The sequence below is a fragment of the Dermochelys coriacea genome, chromosome 9 (assembly GCF_009764565.3).
Source record: "Dermochelys coriacea isolate rDerCor1 chromosome 9, rDerCor1.pri.v4, whole genome shotgun sequence".
In the NCBI taxonomy this organism is placed as follows: domain Eukaryota; kingdom Metazoa; phylum Chordata; order Testudines; family Dermochelyidae; genus Dermochelys; species Dermochelys coriacea.
The window spans coordinates 25,256,605-25,275,862 of NC_050076.1; the positions used below are offsets into that span (position 1 = coordinate 25,256,605).

At 42.9% G+C, this 19,258-nt stretch overlaps 1 protein-coding gene across 6 annotated transcripts in view; it reads left to right on the forward strand.

Moving 5' to 3' along the window:
- Positions 1 to 1,185: 1,185 nt before the first annotated feature.
- PLCH1 (phospholipase C eta 1) overlaps positions 1,186 to 19,258 on the forward strand; it is a 170,562-nt gene continuing 152,489 nt past the window's right edge. For 3 of the 6 annotated variants that reach the window (XM_043492498.1, XM_043492499.1, XM_043492500.1), the window contains exons 1-2: positions 1,186 to 1,454; positions 2,239 to 2,310. The gene's annotated coding sequence lies outside the window, so the exon portion shown is untranslated. Of the gene's footprint in view, positions 1,455 to 2,141; positions 2,311 to 19,258 lie in introns of those variants that run through there. The other 3 variants (XM_038417654.2, XM_038417647.2, XM_038417648.2) reach the window with 3 other exon arrangements.

The following is a 19,258-nucleotide window of genomic DNA, read 5'->3' on the forward strand; positions in this document are numbered from 1 at the left end:
TTGGACCCTTCTTATTGGAGGAAAATTTGAAATAGAAGGTGAATGAAAAGCTGCTTAGTACTCCCAGCAGACTTTGAACTAGCAAACAATAGGAGCATGCTGAATAGAAGCGGAGACAAGAAATGCTGGAATACCTGGTGCTGGATCACTACTACTTCAGAATCCTTTAGATACATTCATCTCCTGCTAGAAAACAGAAACCAAGTTCGTGCATTTTAAGTGTTCAGGGTGGACGCACAAATGAGATGCCGCAGCTTGCTTCGCTTTTTTGCAGAAAGTGCCGTTCACCCGGGCAAGGGGGGGACCATGGGACGGAAGGCCTCCAGTGCAACATAATCACAGTAGTTCTGAGAGGTTTTTTTTTCCCACCAAATGCATCCGATGAAGTGAGCTGTAGCTCACGAAAGCTTATGCTCTAATAAATGTGTTAGTCTCTAAGGTGCCACAAGTACTCCTTTTCTTTTTGCGAATACAGACTAACACGGCTGCTACTCTGATCTCTCTGTCTGGTATGTGTGGAGGGGGCATTTGAGGGAAGATGCTTGAGGAGCAGGAGTGGAAAGAAGCTAACTTGCCCCTCCTGACTGACAGAAGTAGGCTCTGCACCACCTCCACATACGCCATGGCAGAGAGGAGGTTTTACAGCAGGTTGGCAGAGAAACAGAGGGCTAGGGCCAGTTCTGTGGCCACAACCCCGACCCTCATGCAGGGGTCTACCCCAGGGACTCAGATAATATAGATGAGCTAGATAGTTGCAGTGGAGAAGGGGCTGCAGAGCTGCTGCCCACAGGTTGGTAATGGATTTAATACTCCCACCCGCCTCTGTAGTTCCGATTTACTCATACTTTCCCAGGGTGGGGTGAGGATCCAATCCTCCTCTCCCTGTTCACGACGCTGAACTCCCATTGACTTCAGCTGGAGTTCCGCCCGAGGAAGGACTGAAGAAACTAGGCCAGACAATCCAAAATGACCCCCCCCCCCAGTGTCTGCAACTATCCTGATATAATGGAAATGGCAGAATAACCCACAGCACCCAGCACGCTGGGGCAACTGGGCTGCGGTCAGCACAGCCCCCCCCCCTCCCACTCAGCGGGGAATTGATCTGCCAGGATCGTGACCTTACACTGACTACAGCGGGAGTAGGGTCCGGCCCCGCAGCTCCCGCAGCCCCTTTCCCCGACTGCGGCACGGCGTCTGCGGCCGCCTGTGCTCCGTGCCCGGGGCAGGCGGCGCGGGGCGCTCCGGTCCGGCCGGCTCCCGCTCCGGGTTTCTCCTGCTGTCGCCGCGCCGCTGGGGGGATTGTTGCGTGTGTTTGAATGAGGACGCAGGTGGTGGCGGCAGCGGAGCGGGTGCCGGCGCCTTCTCTGCTGCTTGCTGCTGCCGCCGGGCTGGGGCAGAGCCGTTCCGCAGCCGCGGCGGGGGGACGTGCCCTAGCGAGAGGGAGCCGCTCAGAGGTACGGGCTGCCCTGGGGAGCGGCTCTAGGGAGAGGGGCGGGGGGCGCTGGGGTGCAGGGCTGAGGACGGGCACCAAGTTGCCGTCAACTTCCCCGTGGCAGGCGGTGGCTGCATCCCCGTAAGTTGTGTGGCGCAACCCCCCGGGCAGCCGGTTTCATCGGTCGGGGTAACATGCTCGGGAGATGGGGAGGCGCTGTCTGCTGTCACCCGCTGGGCCGGTGCAGGCGCCCTGGAGCCATCCGCCTCCCTCCGAGGGGAGCTTCACGCCAGCGGCTCGAGGTGCAGCCCGGGGGAGGCAGGCTTTGTCAGCTTCCTGGGAGCAGATTTCAGAGCAGCAGCCGTGTTGGTCTGTATGTGCAAAAAGCAAAGGAGGACTCGTGGCACCTTAGAGACTAACGAATTTATTTGAGCATAAGCTTTCCTGAGCTACAGCTCACTTCATCGAAAGCTTACGCTCCAATAAATTTGTTAGTCTCTAAGCTGCCACAAGTCCTCCTTTTCTTCTTGGAGTAGATGCCATCGCCTCTCCCAGTGTCTCGGCCCCAGGGAGCCAGGGGAGAGGTCATTGCGTCTGCTACAGCCCCCACGAACTGTTAAGCCCTCTGTCTAATGCCATGGAAATGCGGAGCTCACACTAGTCTCAGATGGCGTGAATCATTTGCATTTAATGGAAGGGGGACAGAAGGCAAAGAGAGGCGAGGAGTGTAGACAGAAGAAATGACTGATATCCAGTTACTAGATAGACCGTAACCACACACAAGCGTCTCAGTTATTTTTGAACAGCTACGAATGTGCCTTCCTTCGGCTGGGAACTGGAAAGCCGGAATAGTGGAGTGCGGATCCCTCTTGAAATTGGTACATCTTTTTCATTCATCTGTTTTCTCTAGACTAACCAAACATAATGAGCGTGGCAGATATTTTTTAAGGATAAGGGTTCTCTTGTGTTGCTGGTTTGTACTTTCCCAGTCTGCCACCTGCTGTGTGACCCAAAGTGGGCGCTTGAGAGAGACAGAACTCTTTTGCTTTGTATGTTTTGATTTTAGATAACATTAATTAAGAATAAAAAGTAGTTGTGGAAACAGTGATGGATCTGATTAACTTCCAGTCAAGTAAAGTCTTGATTTAATATTTCCTTCTTTGTAATACACTTGCATTAAGCAGATGAATTCAGAGATGTAGGTGGAAGAGAGAGCTAAAGGTTAGCCTCTGAAGAAAGGTTAATTGCTTTTCTTGTGGGTCTCCCATCTCATTTTCTGTACCCATTTAAGTCTTTTGCAGGTTAACTGATTCACCAGAGCCATAAAAATTAAGATAGCCAATACAGATTATCACGTTGTTTGGGAAGCATATTTCTGTATTCTTAAACAATATTCTCAGTGAATGTTAACAGAGTTTGATTACCAGGAGTGTTAAATTTGGTACATGTACATATTTCTTAGATTATTATGTTAACAGGCTTATATTTCAGGTGGCTCAGCACAGCTTTTGTCCTTCCTGCTCCTCTCAGTAACCCAATGTGGTTATTTAGCTGATGTATGTTATGCATCAGATATGAGAGCGCCCATGAGCTTTTTCTAGCAGTTATTGCCTCAAACAAGAAACATGGATTCCTAAATGGAGTTAGAGAATTCTTTAGCTGTAGTTGGAATTGATCACCTTGACCTGTAAAAGGAATTAAATGACTAGGGACTTACTTTTTGATTATATGGAATATAGTGCAGTATGTTGCTATATAATATGTTATTAAGCACTTGGTCTCAAGGACAACAAAGACATCTGAATTAAATAATCATTTTTCTACTTGTAAGACTAGTTCTCCTATCATATCCTATTAGTAAATGGAATAAGATATGGTGTGTTGCCCTCAAATCTCATGGTTAAAGAAAGTTTTGGCATTCGGATAGTTTATGATCCTGTTTGCTGGTTTGTATCCTGCAGCAATTCCCTAATTCCCAATGACATGTGTTCCTATTGGTTCCTGGAGGTAAATTGCAAAGAACAGTGTTAGCAGGGAGTGGGATAATTAGATAGAAAAACCTAGGGGGGATGGGGCTGAAACAAAGGCAGAAGGGTTTGGTGCAGTCTAGATTTATAGCCAGGCAAAATTGGTTTTGAAAGAACAATAGGTTGAGTAATTTGGTCCAGGAATTTTTTTAAAACTTGCACTGTTGAAAGAATTTCTGATTTGATCATCAGCTTCTTAAATGTTTATAGCCAAAGTGTCTAAAATAAATATGCATAGTCAGGCTTGAAAGAATTTATTTTGTTGGTAAATGTCAGTAAAGTCAATTTCACTGTATGCATACAAACTGACAAAAATTTTGCATTGATGATAATCAAAATTTACAGATAGGCAAAGAAAATTGTTGCTTGTGAACTTATTAGAGTTTGACTTAAGAATAGTTACCTTGTATACTTCGACATGTGATGTTGACAATTGTATTTTGACGGTTATAAAGCTTGAACTTTTGGAATCTCAACATCTACTTTCCTTAAATAATTATTATCTGTAATAATTATCCCCCCTAATTTCCCACAACTGAGAATTTAAATTGATAAAAATCAAACAAAAAAGCTCAAAATCCATATTTCTTCACAACCGTGAACATTTAAATAGATAAAAATAGGGAAAAATGCTTAAAAATAAACATTGATATTATCCATGGACTTATTTAAAAAATTGAATTCTGCCAACCCTATCTACAGTATTTGACATCTTTTTTCAATTAGAATGTTCTTCTGGTTGATGAGATGCTTTAAAGTTCTACAGTACATCAATATGCTGAGGCTATAAATAAACCATGTCTTTTATCTTAGCTCCAGTGAAGTACTCTATAAGTACCATCTTTATTACCTATATCTCACTATAAGGATCTCATGCCTTGTTCATATGAATAACTTTGAAAGAAATATTGAGCCTGGAGAGAGAAATTTTGTTGGCAATTACAACATTAATTCAATGCTTCTTAGGCATTATTTGATATTCAAGATCCAGTTAATATGAAGATAAGTCATAAAGAGTTGTGTATCTCTTCCAGGGTCTGTTTCAGGAATTACATTAAATTGTATTTATTTTTTCAGTTCAAAGAGAAAATATGAAATAGAATTCCTATTGTTCATTTAGACCCTCATGTACAAAAGTTTATTTTTGTCTTGTTGAACAAGAAGGGTGTGAGATTCAGGAGGCTACGGCTTCCAGGAAGCTGCAGGTCCTCAGCATTAGGCCCTCAGTTTTGTTAGGAGTATTTAGGGATGAAATCCTGGTCCCACTGAAATAAATGGGAGTTTTGCCATTCAGATAGGAGACCCTAACTGTTGTAGTTCATCTTACCGTTACAGAGGTCTTGTGATTAAGAAAAAGGACTGAGAGTCTAGAGAGCTGGATTCTGTTTGCATCTCTGTTGAAGGAACTGAGGCATTGAAGTCAATATGAGTTTTGCTATTGACTTCAAAGGGATAAGAATTTCACCCTGAGTGAATTCTTAGCATCTATATATAGCACTTTTTGGTCCAATCCTGTAAGATGCTGAGCTTTCTGAAAGCACTTTACAAACATCTAATTAAGGCTTTTTTTAACTGAGTTTTAGCCCTAAAGTAAAAATTAAGAAAACAAAAAAACAAACAACCCTCCCCTCCCAAAAAACTCCCAACCTTCCTCCCCCCAAACATTATTTCACTAATTGTATCTTCATCCTTTGTGATATGTATGGCTCACAGCTGTGTGTCTGTTATAATTATTAGGTTTAGTTACGTTGCTAGAAGGTACGGCACATAATTCTGGAGAGCAAAAGAAATGAAGAGACCGTCCAAAAGAATCATGCATAATTCTTAAGTAACCAAGACAAATGTAAGACTGTATCAGTTGTATCAAATGTACTCTTCAGGGCTTCTTCGTTCAAGAGATGTCTGCTGAGTTATAAAGTACAGCGTTTGTGTCATTTACATACACTCTGATTATATACTTGTTAAGGTTCATGACCCATATTTCACAAAGTTCCAGAAACTATTAAATATAAATATGATTACTATTCAGGTACCTATATCCAAAACATTTCCACCATAACAGTACTTAAAAGAAGTCTGGGCCCAATCCAGCAAGACTTACTAACATAAGTAGTCCCATTGAAGTCAACAGAACTACTAAAATAAATAAAGATTATTCATTGGTGTAAGGGTTGCAGGTTCTATACAAAAGAAAAAAAATCTACTACTACTGTAGTGTATACACTGTTGAAATCTTCCTGTATTGTTGAGCAACAGCCCCTGGAGTAAGCCCAACAGAGTGAACAGATACTTATACCTTTATATAGCCTGTGAAGGATTCAGTTTCTGGATAAAAGGTTAGGTTGTATAGCAAAAGGATATTATGGTTTATCATCTGACTATCAATGATTCATTAAAAGATTTATGGCACTGGCTGAAAAAATTTTCCATTTTAAAAGTCTATAAAATAGGGATCAGCTGGTGCTTCTGGATCAAGTGGAGCGGAACTCATTTTTGTAACAATACCAGCTCAGCTTGGGATGTTGCCTAGGGAATTGAGTTAATGCTTCTGTCATTTCACCCTTTAAGGCCTGTGTTCCAAGATGACTTTGGGAGCAAGCATCAATATTTTAAAGGAAAAAAAAAATCTCTCTCCATATGAGTTGAAGGTGAAGTTATCCACTATTGATTTGCTGCTATTAGATCCCAAGCCTGCCGTTAAGCAGGAGTGCTCTTTGCACTGATGTGTTGTCAAGAAATACTATAGACATCAAAATGGTTTGATCCTCAAAATACAGGGGAAAATTCTCATCTCAGGTCTTTATGTTAGTACTCAGCTTCAGTATTCAGAGTTTCTCCGATTTATGTGACTTTTCTGGTGATGTTAGGGAATACTAATACTGTAGTTGAATATTACCATGTGGATCTGAAAGGAGAATCTTTCTGTTACTACAAAGAAGCTTAGGCCCTGTCTACACTACCACTTATGTCAGCAAAATGTATGTTGCTCAGTTATGTGAATCCCCATCCCCATCCCTCCCGAGCAACATAAGTTTTGCTGGCATAAGTGGTAGTGTGCATAGCGCTATGTCAGTGGGAGAGCTTCTCTCTCCAATATAGCTATCGCTGCTTGTTGGGGGTGGTTTAATTAGGTAGACGAGAGAGCTCTCTTCTATCGGTATAGAGCAGCTACATGAGAGATCTTACAGTGGCTGGGGCAGCTGCATCGCTACAGTTGTGCTGCTGTAAGCTCTCTACTGTAGATGTAGCCTAAGCGAGACAAGTTTTGTGAGGTAATATTTTTATTGGAAAAACTTCTGTTGGTGAGAGAGACAAGCTTCTGAGGTACACAGAGCTCACACTTCTGGGAAAGGTACTCCTAGCTAGCATCACAGCTAAATGCAAGGTGGAACAGATTGTTTAGCATAAGTAGTGAGCACATATTCCAAGGGACCATTCCAGGTAGAGTGGCACATTAACACCTTGAACGGTCCCTTAAAATATGTGCTAACTACTTATGCTAAACAATCTCTTCAGCCTTGCATTTAGCTGTGACACTCAGTATCTCCTGAAGAAGAGCTCTTGTAGCTCACGGAAGCTTATGCTCAAGTAAATTTGTTAGTCTCTAAGATGCCACAGGTACTCCTTTTCTTCTTGTAGCATGAACGCTTGCCTCTCTCACCAACAGAAGTTGATCCAGTAAAAGATATTACCTCACCCACCTTGTCTATTTAATATCCTGGGACCAGTACAGCTACAACTACACTACATAAAAAGAAGTTTGTCCTTTAATGAACACTGAGTAGGGTTTAATGGTTATATCACCTAAGGACCTACTCATGCTACAATTGAAGTCAACAGTAGTTTTGCCATTTAGGTCAGGTCATAACTGTAGGTCCTCTTACAGTTAGGGAGGTCTTTGCAGCTCTGTTACAGACATTCTGTAAAAAGAAAAGGAGTACTTGTGGCACCTTAGAGACTAACAAATTTATTAGAGCATAAGCTTTCGTGAGCTACAGCTCACTTCATCGGATGCATTTAACGAAAGCTTATGCTCTAATAAATTTGTTAGTCTCTAAGGTGCCACAAGTACTCCTTTTCTTTTTGAGAATACAGACTAACACGGCTGCTACTCTGAAACCTGAGACATTCTGTGTAAGCTTGGGAAGCACAGTCTGTCTATGCCTCAGTTTCTTCCTCAGTAAAATAGGGTTGATAACACTTACCTACTTCACAGACTTATGTTGAGGCTCAGTTCATTAGAGCTTGTAAAGTACATGAAAGATGTTTGGAACGAAGGTGCTTTAAAAATGCAGAGTAGTCTTATTGTGTCTTCCTCTCTGTATTGTACAGTGTTGAGCATATTGTTGGCACTCAGAAAATAATAAATATGTGGTTGTGATTCATACTTTATATCACTTCCATATGTAGTTAGTCACATTTTTAGTTAGTCACAAATTTTCATTCGTACTATTTGGTGGGAGCTAATTTAAAACAGCTTTTATTTTGCCTTTAAAAAAATTAGGTCTGGTTTTCTGGGCAACCTTTATAAGAGTCAATGAAAATTAATTACCTCTTGTATGTCAGTAGATAGTCACTAGTACTACAGATCATACCATCTGTATGGCACATAGGATATAGGCACATGAAGCAAGCATCTCTGATTGCTGTATGGATTTCCATTTAAGCCTTGGGTTACATACTGAGTTTAGAATGCATCCACATACTTTTTCTAGGCGAACCATTAACTCTTAGTTGTCAGACTGTCACTAAAGGAGTATTGTTTGGTTCAGCTATAGTAAAAAATAGATTGTTTGGTTAGAGATGGCCAATAATTTTGTTTGTGTTTTAATGGGGTAGTATAGCTGTCTGTGTCAAAATGGTCTTGTTAATATGCAGCATCTTTGGCTGTCAAGCTATGATGACCTATTAAAATGCCATGTGCTTTCTTAAATTAGAGTTTTAGTATTGATATACGATTCTCTGTATTAGTTCAGATTATTATTATGAAGGATGAATATTAAAAAAACACAAGCATGTAGGGACAAAGTTAGAAAGGCAGGAGTGTTGTAAGCGAGAGATGAGAAGTAATTCTTCCATTCAACTGGAGCACTGTGTCCAGTTCCGGGCAGCAAACTTGGGGAAAGATGTAGACAAACTGGAGAAAGTCCGGAGGAAAGCAACAAAAAAGATCATGTTTTCTAGAACTTTGACCTACGAGGAAAGATTGAAAAAATTAGGTTTTTTCAGTCAAGTAAGTAAAACGTTGTTATAAAGAGGATGGTGATAAATTGTTCTCCTTATCCACTAAGGATAGGATAAGCAGTAATGGGTTTAAATAGCAGCAAGGGAGATTTAGGTTATATGTTAGGCTTCCTAATGGCAAGGGTAGTTAATCATTGGACCAAATTACCCAGGAAGATTGTGGAATCACTGTCATTGGAGGTTTTTAAGAAGAGGTTAGATAAACCTGTCAGGAATTATCTAGATTGGGGCAATCAATAGGCAGACCACGGGCCAAATCTGGACTGCCAGATGCTTTTGAATGGACCCAAAATCTTCTTATTTAGTTGTCATTATTGTCATTATTGTTGCTATGTGAAAAATAAATTTATTAGAGCATAAGCTTTCGTGAGCTACAGCTCACTGTAGCTCATAAAAGCTTATGCTCTAATAAATTTGTTAGTCTCTAAGGTGCCACAAGTACTCCTTTTCTTTTTGCGAATACAGACTAACATGGCTGCTACTCTGAAACCTGTGTGAAAAATGTTTCTCTGGAGTCTGGACCTTGACTATATCTTGACCAAGAAATTTGGACTTTGATAAAAAATGCTTGACTACCCCTGGTCTAGATAATACTTAGTCCTGGTTCTGTGTAGAAGACTGGATTAGATGATCTGTCGAGGTTCCTTCTAGTCCTACAGTTCTGTTATTCTGTGATTCTATTCTTTCCCTTTAAAAAAACAAAATTCTTAATCACTGTTTCCCAAACTATGGGTCAAAGACTCAGAGGAGACCTGGCGAGATCCATGGAGGCTGAAGTCAGTCATCAAATAATGTAAACTTTTTTTGGGAAAAAAAATCAATAAATATAAAATAATAAAAGTAGATACCCACTCTAAGCCCTGTCATGATGTGTCCTTATAAGGGTAATCAATTTGCTTGTCCATTGAAAATACCAGCTGATGGTTTACTGTAGACAATTTCAAGAGGTGAGTGTGTAGGAGCCTGCTATGTGAACATGTGTGTGTGTGTGTGTGTTTGCATTTATTTTATACAGAACGGGAAAAGCCCCATTACAAACATTGTTTACTAGGTATGACACAAAGTGAAAGTAAATTTATTAGAGCATAAGTGCATGTAGCCGTGCACACAGACCATGACCAAATGTATCACTGCATTGGAATACCAGATGAGTTGACTGTAATTGCTAAGGCCCAAAAGCACTGCTGAGCCTCATGTGACCATGTTGCGTACATCATTCAGTCTTTGCTTGGGCTCAGGTCTGGCCCGAGGTGATTCAGAAAGATTGATCATTGCATAGCAAGCTGTTCCAGTGATGGCAAAAAAAGAAAGTGAGGAAATACAATGGCAAAAACATGATGTATGGTTTCTGTATTGATTGATGCAAAACAACTGTGTGTGGTATGATGGAAAGTGATTGTGGCTGAGAACAGGAAATCTTCAGAGTTGACACAATATTTAGAAATCAAACTTCAGTCAGTGAAAGACAAATCTGAAAATATTAAAAAAAAAAATGAAAAACAACAGGGTCTGATTACCCAAACTGGCAATATCAGCATGAACCCCACTCAGGCATTTAATGGTTATCCCTATGAATCACACAGCCATTTGAGATGGGTGCTATTCCAGAAAATCTTACCCTTCTGTGAGCAAGAGACATGGTTTCAAAAGTTACAGGGCCTGAAGCAGCTACCAACTTGTAAACATTGGACTTCTCAAATAACAACTGTTTCATGCCACAGTGATGTGGCTGAGGACATCTGAGAGCAACTGCTTTCCAAACTCAGGAAGTGTGACTACTTAGCAAATTGGAAAGTCTCTGGTGCTGCACAACTCCTGGCTTTTGCAAGGTGTGCCTCTGGTTGTTCTGATGAAGAGGCAGGTTTTTTTCTAAAGCTATGCTAGAACATGGGAATGTTTACTGAAGGCATTTCTGGAAACAGACAAAGATTTACATGGTTCTCAGGTGATGATAGGTAAGCATAATGTAGCCTTGTTACCATTCTGAATCAGCGCACCTATTGCTCCATAGTGTCACTGTTTCATACACTGCTATGCTCTTGTTATTAGGAAAAGGGCTTAAAAGCTGTGCTAGGTACTTCATGAAGCTATTAAAGATGTGAATGTCATTAACATCTGTTCAATGGATTCTTTATGTTCTTGGATCACTCTGTGAGGACATTGGTTCCTTTCACCAGCATTTGCTGTTTCACACTACAGTGAGGTGGCTTTCATATAGATAAAATGCTAACAATGCACTTAAGACCTGAGTTGCATGTTTTCTTGAATGATAGCAATCTCCTCTTGCTCATACCCTCATTGATTCAATATTGGTGGCCTGCATAGCCCACTTTGCTGATATCTTTAGGCATTGAAATGAGTGGAACTGTTTTCTCAAGGGGCAAAATAGAATTTTCTGTTCTTGAATGATAGAACCATTCATCAGAAAACTTGAATTTTCGTCTTCTCAAGCATGAAGAGTAAACTTGGAGTCTTCAGTCTTCATTGAGGGAGCTGGAGACCTGGTTGGGAATTATTAGGAACTCCTAAATTGGCATCTGAGGAAACTTAATTTTCCCAATGGTGGGACTATTTCCTAATGACCCTTCATGGGAAAAAGCGTGGGTCACCATCTCCTTCATTCAAGATACTATTGATTCAGTGGCACCGACTAGGCTCTGGTAAAACAATTTGGCAGACCTCGCCTGAATTCCTTTTATTTGTAGTACAGGTAATGAGTGTAAGAATTAAATATTAGTACACTAGGCTAAACATTCTAGAATGTAGCTTATTACAAAATAAGAGGAAATACAGCTGTTAGCAATATAATTTGTATTGCTCTGATATGATTTAGAGTTATTGATTGACAGACTTACATTTTCTTTTTTTTACATGTCCAAACTTTTGCACTGCATGTTCACTGAGGAAAGTTTATTAACCTTAAGAAATAATGGTCAGTTTTGTTAAAATTTCCTCATTATTTATTGTGCATTCTAAAACTTTGAAATATATTTTTAATTTCTTCCTATCCCAGGGTGACCAACCTGAGCCTGAGAAGGGGCCAGAATTTTCCAATGTACATTGCCAAAGAGCCACAGTATTATGTCAGCAGCCCCCACATCGGTTCCCCCCTCCCCTGCTCCCAGTGCCTCCCGCCACGGCCCACCAGCAGCCCTGTCGATCAGCGCCTCCCGATCAGCTGTTTCATAGCGTGCAGGAGGCTCTGGGAGGGAGTGGGGAGGAGCAAGGGCACTGCAGGCTCAGGGGAGGGAGCAGGAAGGGTGGAGTGGGGGCAGGGCCTGTGGCAGAGCCAGGGGTTGAGCAGTGAGCATCCCCCACACACGGGAAACTTGGGGCCTGTAGTTCCAGCCCTGGAGTCAGTGCCTATACAAGGAGCCGCATATGAACTTCTGAAGAGCCGCATGTGGCTCTGGAGCCACTGGTTGGCCACCCCTGTCCTATCCAGTGTTTCAGACACTTTTTTTCACCATCTAGGGTGCCTTGTACTACCCCGTCTGTCTGTCCAGGGGTGGCGAGTTGTATTGGCCCATGGTGCCTGCCCATGCTCCAGGAATATTCAGAGCACAGGGCCCAGCTGCACCAATGTTCAGGGCCAGGTCTCTCCCCGACCCCGCCTGCCTCCCCTGTGCACCTCCCCCCGGATTGCTGCCAGCTGGGTGAGACATGCTCCCCAGCCAACTGTGCATTCCAGCCCCGTGCAATCTCTTCCTCTCGGCAGCCAGCCCGAGTGCCTCCACGCCACCCAGTCCTGCCGGGCTGACTGCTCCGCTGGAAGGGTTGCATTCAGTGCTGGGTGGGGGGGCGGAGGGGGAGACGGGACGGAATTCCATTGTTCAATGGGAGGGTCCACTTTGCGGGGGGTGGAGAACGCGAAGGACACTACCAAGTCGGTGCTGCCTGGCCCACCTCCCCTCACGGCAGCGGAGAGAGTCACAGGTGAGTCCCCCTTCCCCGCAGAGACCCCAGCAGATGTAAAAGAGCGTGGGGGCCCCGCTGCCACCACCAGCAGCGCAGCGAGATTAAAGCGGCTTCCTGCCTGCCCTCGCTCCGCGCGGCATGCCACTCCCGGAAGCAGCTGGCACGTCCCCTGCGGCCTCTGGGTTTGTGTGTGTGTGTCTCCGCTCGCTACCCCTGCCCTGAGTGCCAACTCTGCCATTGGAACTGCAGCCAATGGGAGCTGCGGGGGCAGTGCCTGCGGGCAGCGGTGCGCAGAGACCCCCTGCCCCCCTGCCTAGGAGCCGTTGCCAGAGGGGTGTGCAGATCGCTTTCGGGAGCTGCCTGAGGTAAGTGTCACACCCCCTCCCATACCCCAACCCCCTGCCCCAGCCCAGAGCCTGCACCCCACACCCAAACTACCTCCCAGAGCCCTCCCCCTGCTGCATCCCAACCCCCTGCCCCAGCCCAAAGCCCACACCCAAACTCCATCCGAGAGCCTGATGCCTCACTCCTCCTGCACCCAAACTCCCTCCCAGAGCCTTAGGCAGGTGTGTTTGGGGAGGGGGAGGGGTGGTGGGACTTGGCCCCATTCTGGGCACCACCAGAAATTATACAAACCTGCCGCCCCTGTGTCTGTCTGTCTGTCTCCACCTATTGTCTCTTGTCTTATATAAAGATTGTTACTCCAGTGCATTGGAGATTCTGTCTGTATCACTTCTGAATTGTGGATAATTTTATGAAATTAAGTCATTAAATTACGGTGTCTTGGAACGTTTATATGAATGAGGCCCTAAGTGTTTCTCACTTCTACCATTGAATCCTGGCCATAAAATGTTCTTTGTCATTTTTTGCAGATAATGAAGTTTGTTTACAGATCATAATTCCTGTCACCGTAACTAAAAGAGAAGAGAGAATAATATGCTGGGCATGTTTCTCTTTTCTCTTTGTTTATACAAAAGCAAGATTTTAAATTCCCAAATGTTATTAATATCCTTACTGTAAAACAAATAGCTTCCATTGTATATTCACCAGTACCCTTTATTGCTGACTAAATTATTAAAATGACAAAACTGATTTTCTATTAAAACCATAGAGTCAAATTATCTACTCCTATCTGCACTGTGGCATAGATGCTGGAACTAGGCTTGATGGTTTCCATCATGTACAGAGTTTACAGTTTGGTTCAATGGCTCTCAGCACCCCCACTATACAAATTGCAATACAAACCCCCTGCATTGTGTCTCTCTTTTGCACTACAGAACAGATCTCTTACATATTCTGCATTTGTCCTATGTGCGTAACTTCATTGATGTCTATAGCCCTTATTCTCAATGTTAAATGAGTGCAGAATATATACCACAGACGCATAGTGCTGATCAGAGGAGAATTTTGCACAGAAAATATATGGAGCCCTTCAAATTGTACATTGCTTGTTCAACTTCAGCCTAGTTAAATACTGGCCAAAAGTTCTTGCCATCTCGTGCAGGGGCGGGCAAACTTTTTGGCCTGAGGGTCACATCAGGTTTCCAAAATTGTATGGAGGGCCGGTTAGGGGAGGCTGTGTCTCCCCAAACAGCCAGGCGTGGCCTGGCCCCCGCCTCCTATCTGACTCCACCCCACTTCTCACCCTGCCCCATCCAAGCCCCCCTGTTCCCTGACGGCTCCCCTGGGACTCCTACCCCATCCACCACTCTCTGTTCCCTCACCCCCCCCGGACTCCCCACCCATGACTTCCCCTTGCTGTCCCATCTAACCCCCCCCTCTCATTCCTGACTTGCCCCCAGGACCCTTGCCCCATCCAACCACCCCTTCTCCCTGTCCCCTGACCGCCCCCAGAACCTCTGCCCCTAACTGCCCCCTGCTGCCCCATCCAACCCCCCTCCTTCCTGACTACCCCCCCAGGACCCCTGTCCCCATTCAACCCCCCTGTTCCCTGCCCTCTGACCGCCCCGATCCCTATCCACACCCCCACCCCCTGACAATCCCCCCAACTCCCCTGCCCTCCATCCAACCATCTCTGCCCCGTTACCACACTGCCTGGAGCACCGGTGGCTGGCGGTGCTACAGCCGTGCTGCCCAGAGCACTGGGTCAGGCCGCGACTCTGCAACTGCACTGCCCGGCCACCCAGAGCATTGCACTGGCGGTGCGGTGTGCTGAGGCTGCGGAGGAGAGGCTGGGCCTAACCTCCCCGGCCAGGAGCTCAGGGCCTGGGCAGGAGAGTCCTGTGGGCTGGATGTGGCCCGCAGGCCATAGTTTGCCCACTTCTGATCTAGTGGTGGCCTAAGTGAAATAAGTAAGTGGCCCTCATCCATATTTTAGTGGGGCAGATGGGTACATCACAAAAGCCACCACCATAGTCAGCACTAACTGGCATCTTGGGTATTCACCATCAACTTAATAGTTACTCCACACTAGGTTTCGCTAAAAACATGTTCAAGGACAATGAAAAGTCTTGTATTTGTAAGCAACATTCAATTTTTATGTCTCAGTCTTTTTAAATTATTTTTCATTCAGATTTAGATATCTACCTTCCAGGGCAACTACAGCAAACTTTTTCAGTTGATATGGTGGTTACTATGTCTTTTACATATAGTAAAAAAATATTACTTATAATCTGATCAGTGCAGCAGCTGGTCTTCTTGCAGAGGTTTGAAGGTTGTTTTACCAGAAGTAGCTGTGTGATTTATTAATTAAATATATTGGTTAATAAAAACATGGGCTAGAAATGACAGCTCCTTTTCTTGCATTTCACAATAAGGCAGATTGGCGCTCAGGTCTATGGGTGATTATAAACTTTGATGCAAGGAGCAACATGTTAAATATAATGTAATTTGCCACTAGGTAACAAAGCAAGGTGGGAGTGTAACTGGGTGTCACTGTTTAGCAGTCTTGTGCAAGTAATGTCTTCCCTCTCACTTATGCCTTGCTCAGCATATATTGGTATTATAAAGTGCAAGAGAAATTTGAATAGCCCTAATCTTTGGATTGTGTGACAGCATATTCTAGGATATTAAAGAGACAAGATGGGTGAGATAATATCTTTTATTGGACCAACTTCTTTTGATGAGAGAAACAAGCTTTTGAGCACACAGAGCTGAAGAAGAGCTTGCTCTTCTGTCTCTAAGCTCTCTTACTAACAGAAGTTGGTCCAATAAAAGATATTACCTCACCCACCTTGTCTCTCTGATATCTTGGGACTGACATGGCTACAGCAACACTGCACATTCTAGTATATGAGAGTAAAAGTGCCGTGCTGTCCTCTGGTTTGGCTTTACCAAGCATTTTCTCCGCTCGTTTAGAGCCAGATTCTGCCACCCATACTCATCTAAAATAGACACCCAGTCCAACATGAATAAAGATAGCAGAATCTGGCATTTAGAAATGTAGGGCTCGATCCTGAAAATGGCGTATTCACATGAGTAAGGGGATGTAGGACTAGGTCCCTAGTGTAGAATACCTAATTGATACAGCCAAGCAAACTGAAAACAGTATTAATAAAAACATGGTTCTGGCTAACATGGTCCCTCCTACTGCCTGCATATGGTCTAAGTACAGGAGTATGAGATGAGCAATGCTGGTTCCATTTCTGACTTTGCCAGAGATTTCCAGTCATACTCTGGATAAGTCACTTAACTTCTCTGTGCCTTAGTTTCCCCATCTATAAAAGGAGGCCAGTAATACCAATTATACAGGCATGTTGTAAATTCCACAAGCACTTTGAGATTCTCCAATGGAAGGTGCTGTTCAAGTGCAAAGTATTTTCACTACTTCTGTCTTTGTGTATTCTGGGGGCAGTTGAAAGAAACACATCATACAAATCGGTGGGCCTGCACAGGGAGCAAATCAGCACAGAATATGGCCTGCCACCATACAGGCTCACTCCTCTACCCCACTCCAAAGTTAAAAGGCAGTGTTTTTCTTGCGAGCACTATATTCCTGCTAGCCAAACATCTGCATTTCAGTACAGGCACCTACCACTATTGCTAGACAGTTGGTCTAGAGGTATGGGGTTTTTTTCTGATCCAGTTGTCTGTGGTACTTATAAGAGTGGTTTTCTGGAAATTCCTAAAGCTAGTGTGTTACTACTTCTAATCATGCCTCTTCTGTGCCCTGAAACTGAGTCTCTTGCTTGGCTTTGTTTGGTTTTCTTGCATGCTGCCTGACCTGTAGGATAATATATTTTCAATTCTCTCCCCATTCCTCCACCCCCTCTTGTTTTATCCACTCATTTTCTGAAAGTTCTCTATACCTTTCAATAGTTTTCTGAGCTAGGCCGTCTCTAAAGTTTCTGAGTAGCAGCCGTGTTAGTCTGTATTCGCAAAAAGAAAAGGAGTACTTGTGGCACCTTAGAGGCTAACAAATTTATTAGAGCATAAGCTTTCGTGAGCTACAGCTCACTTCATCGCGATGAAGTGAGCTGTAGCTCACGAAAGCTTATGCTCTAATAAATTTGTTAGTCTCTAAGGTGCCACAAGTACTCCTTTTCTTTTTTCTAAAGTTTCTGTCAGTCACAGGGATTCACACCCCCGCCCATCAACCCCAAAGGATTGGTACCTTTTCCATATTATTGCCTCAGTGCTTCACAGCATTCTTAATGGATTACTTTTTGTTTTGGAGTAAAACATAAATCAAACAGGTGCAGGAGATTATTGGACTCCAGTGTGGCACCTCTCGGAAGGTCTCAATATTGACTTGTTTATTTTACCATCTGTGGTTCCCTTTTTTCTAAAGAAAGGCAGAAATATTGCATTTGATGTTTGCAAAAGATGATAACAGGTACTGTACTGCAATAGTAAAATGGAATAATAAGATTGGTTTTTGGCAATGGGGGAGGGGAATCAGTGAACTGTCGTGCTTTGATCAATAGGAATCCCTGATGGTCAGCCAGTCTATATAACTAGTGTCTCTTGAAGTGTTTCAGGAACAAGGAGGGAAGGGGGCAGTTGAGAGAAAATGGGATTAGTAATCTCCCCATCCAATGCACTGCTCACTTTAATGTAGTTAATCTGTCTGAACATTAGCAAGGATATGAGACAGGGAAAATTGGTTTGAATTCTCAGCCTTTTAGTGTGAAGTGGTCAGGTGCTTAAAACTCCGTCTGCACTACTAAAATGCAAAACTTCAAGGTTGAATATTGCTGCTGAGCATTTCTAGTACTGTTTGTTCCTGAAACACTAACCAGTCTGGTTTGTGTAAAGTGGTTCCTTGTGAGCACATACAGCATTCCCTCCAACTATTGCTATACCAGTGCATTGTGGGTCTGCAAAAGTAGTGACCTATTTCTCTGAACAATTCCCCAGGGGACAGTTTTTGTGTGAGAGAACCTGCAAATTACTGTGGAACCAGAAAGTTCTTCTAACCTCGTGTTCCAGGGATATCAAGTTACAAACCTTTTGGGGTTAGGAGTCCCTGTTGATCAAAAACTAGGTGTATTCTTTATCTAGTATTTAACAGAGGATTCATATACCGCAGTTACATACATTGATGCAAAACCGATTTGTGTACACAGACACACATGTTGGTGCAAAACTAATTTTTTACACACACAAACAATTTTAGAAATGGAATAACTTAGTAAAAGCTTCCAGATAATAAAAAGATAATAAAAAGAAACCCTCAGCCTGAAGAGTTTACTCAGTCTACCTTCCATTGTTTCTGACTATTTCTCACTGTTTATGAACATATGTCTTTTTATTAGGGCTGTCTATTAATCAGAATTAACTCACATGATTAACTCAAAAAAATTAATCACGATTAAAAAAATTAATCACAATTAATCACACTTTTAATCACAATGTTAAACAATAGAATACCAATTGAAATTTATTAAATATTTTGGTTGTTTTTCTACATTTAAAATATATTGATTTCAATTACAACACAGAATACAAAGTATATAGTGCTCACTTTATGTTATTTTATTACAAATATCTGTAGTGTAAAAATGATAAAAAAAATAGTATTTTTCAATTCACCTCATACAGGTACTGAAGTGCAATCTCTTTACTGTGAAAGTGCAACTTACAAATGTAGGGGTTTTTTTTTGGTTACGTAACTGCAGTCAGCAAAACAATGATGATGATCCAACACATGTTGTTTGTTTTAAGAACACTTTCACTGCAGATTTCACAAAACACAAAGAAGGTACTAATGTGAGATTTCTAAAGATAGCTACCACACTCAACCCAAGGTTTAAGAATCTGAAGTGCCTTCCAAAATCTGAGAGGGATGAAGTGTGGAGCATGCTTTCAGAAGTCTTATAAGAGCAACACTCCAATGCGGAAACTGCAGAACTGAACCACCAAAAAAGAAAATCAACCTGCAGGTGGCATCTGACTCAGATGATGAAAATGAATAGGCATCAATCCATACTGTTTGGATTGTTATCAAGCAGAACCCGTTATCGGCATGGACGCACATCCTCCGGAGGCGTGGTTGAAGCATGAAAGGACATATGAATCTTTAGTGCATCTGGCACATAAATATCTTGCGACACCGGCTACAACAGTGCCATGCAAACGCCTGTTCTCACTTTCAGGTGACGTAAACAAGAAGCAGGCAGCATTATGTAAACAAATGTAAACAAACTTGTTAGTCTGAGTGATTGGTTGAACAAGA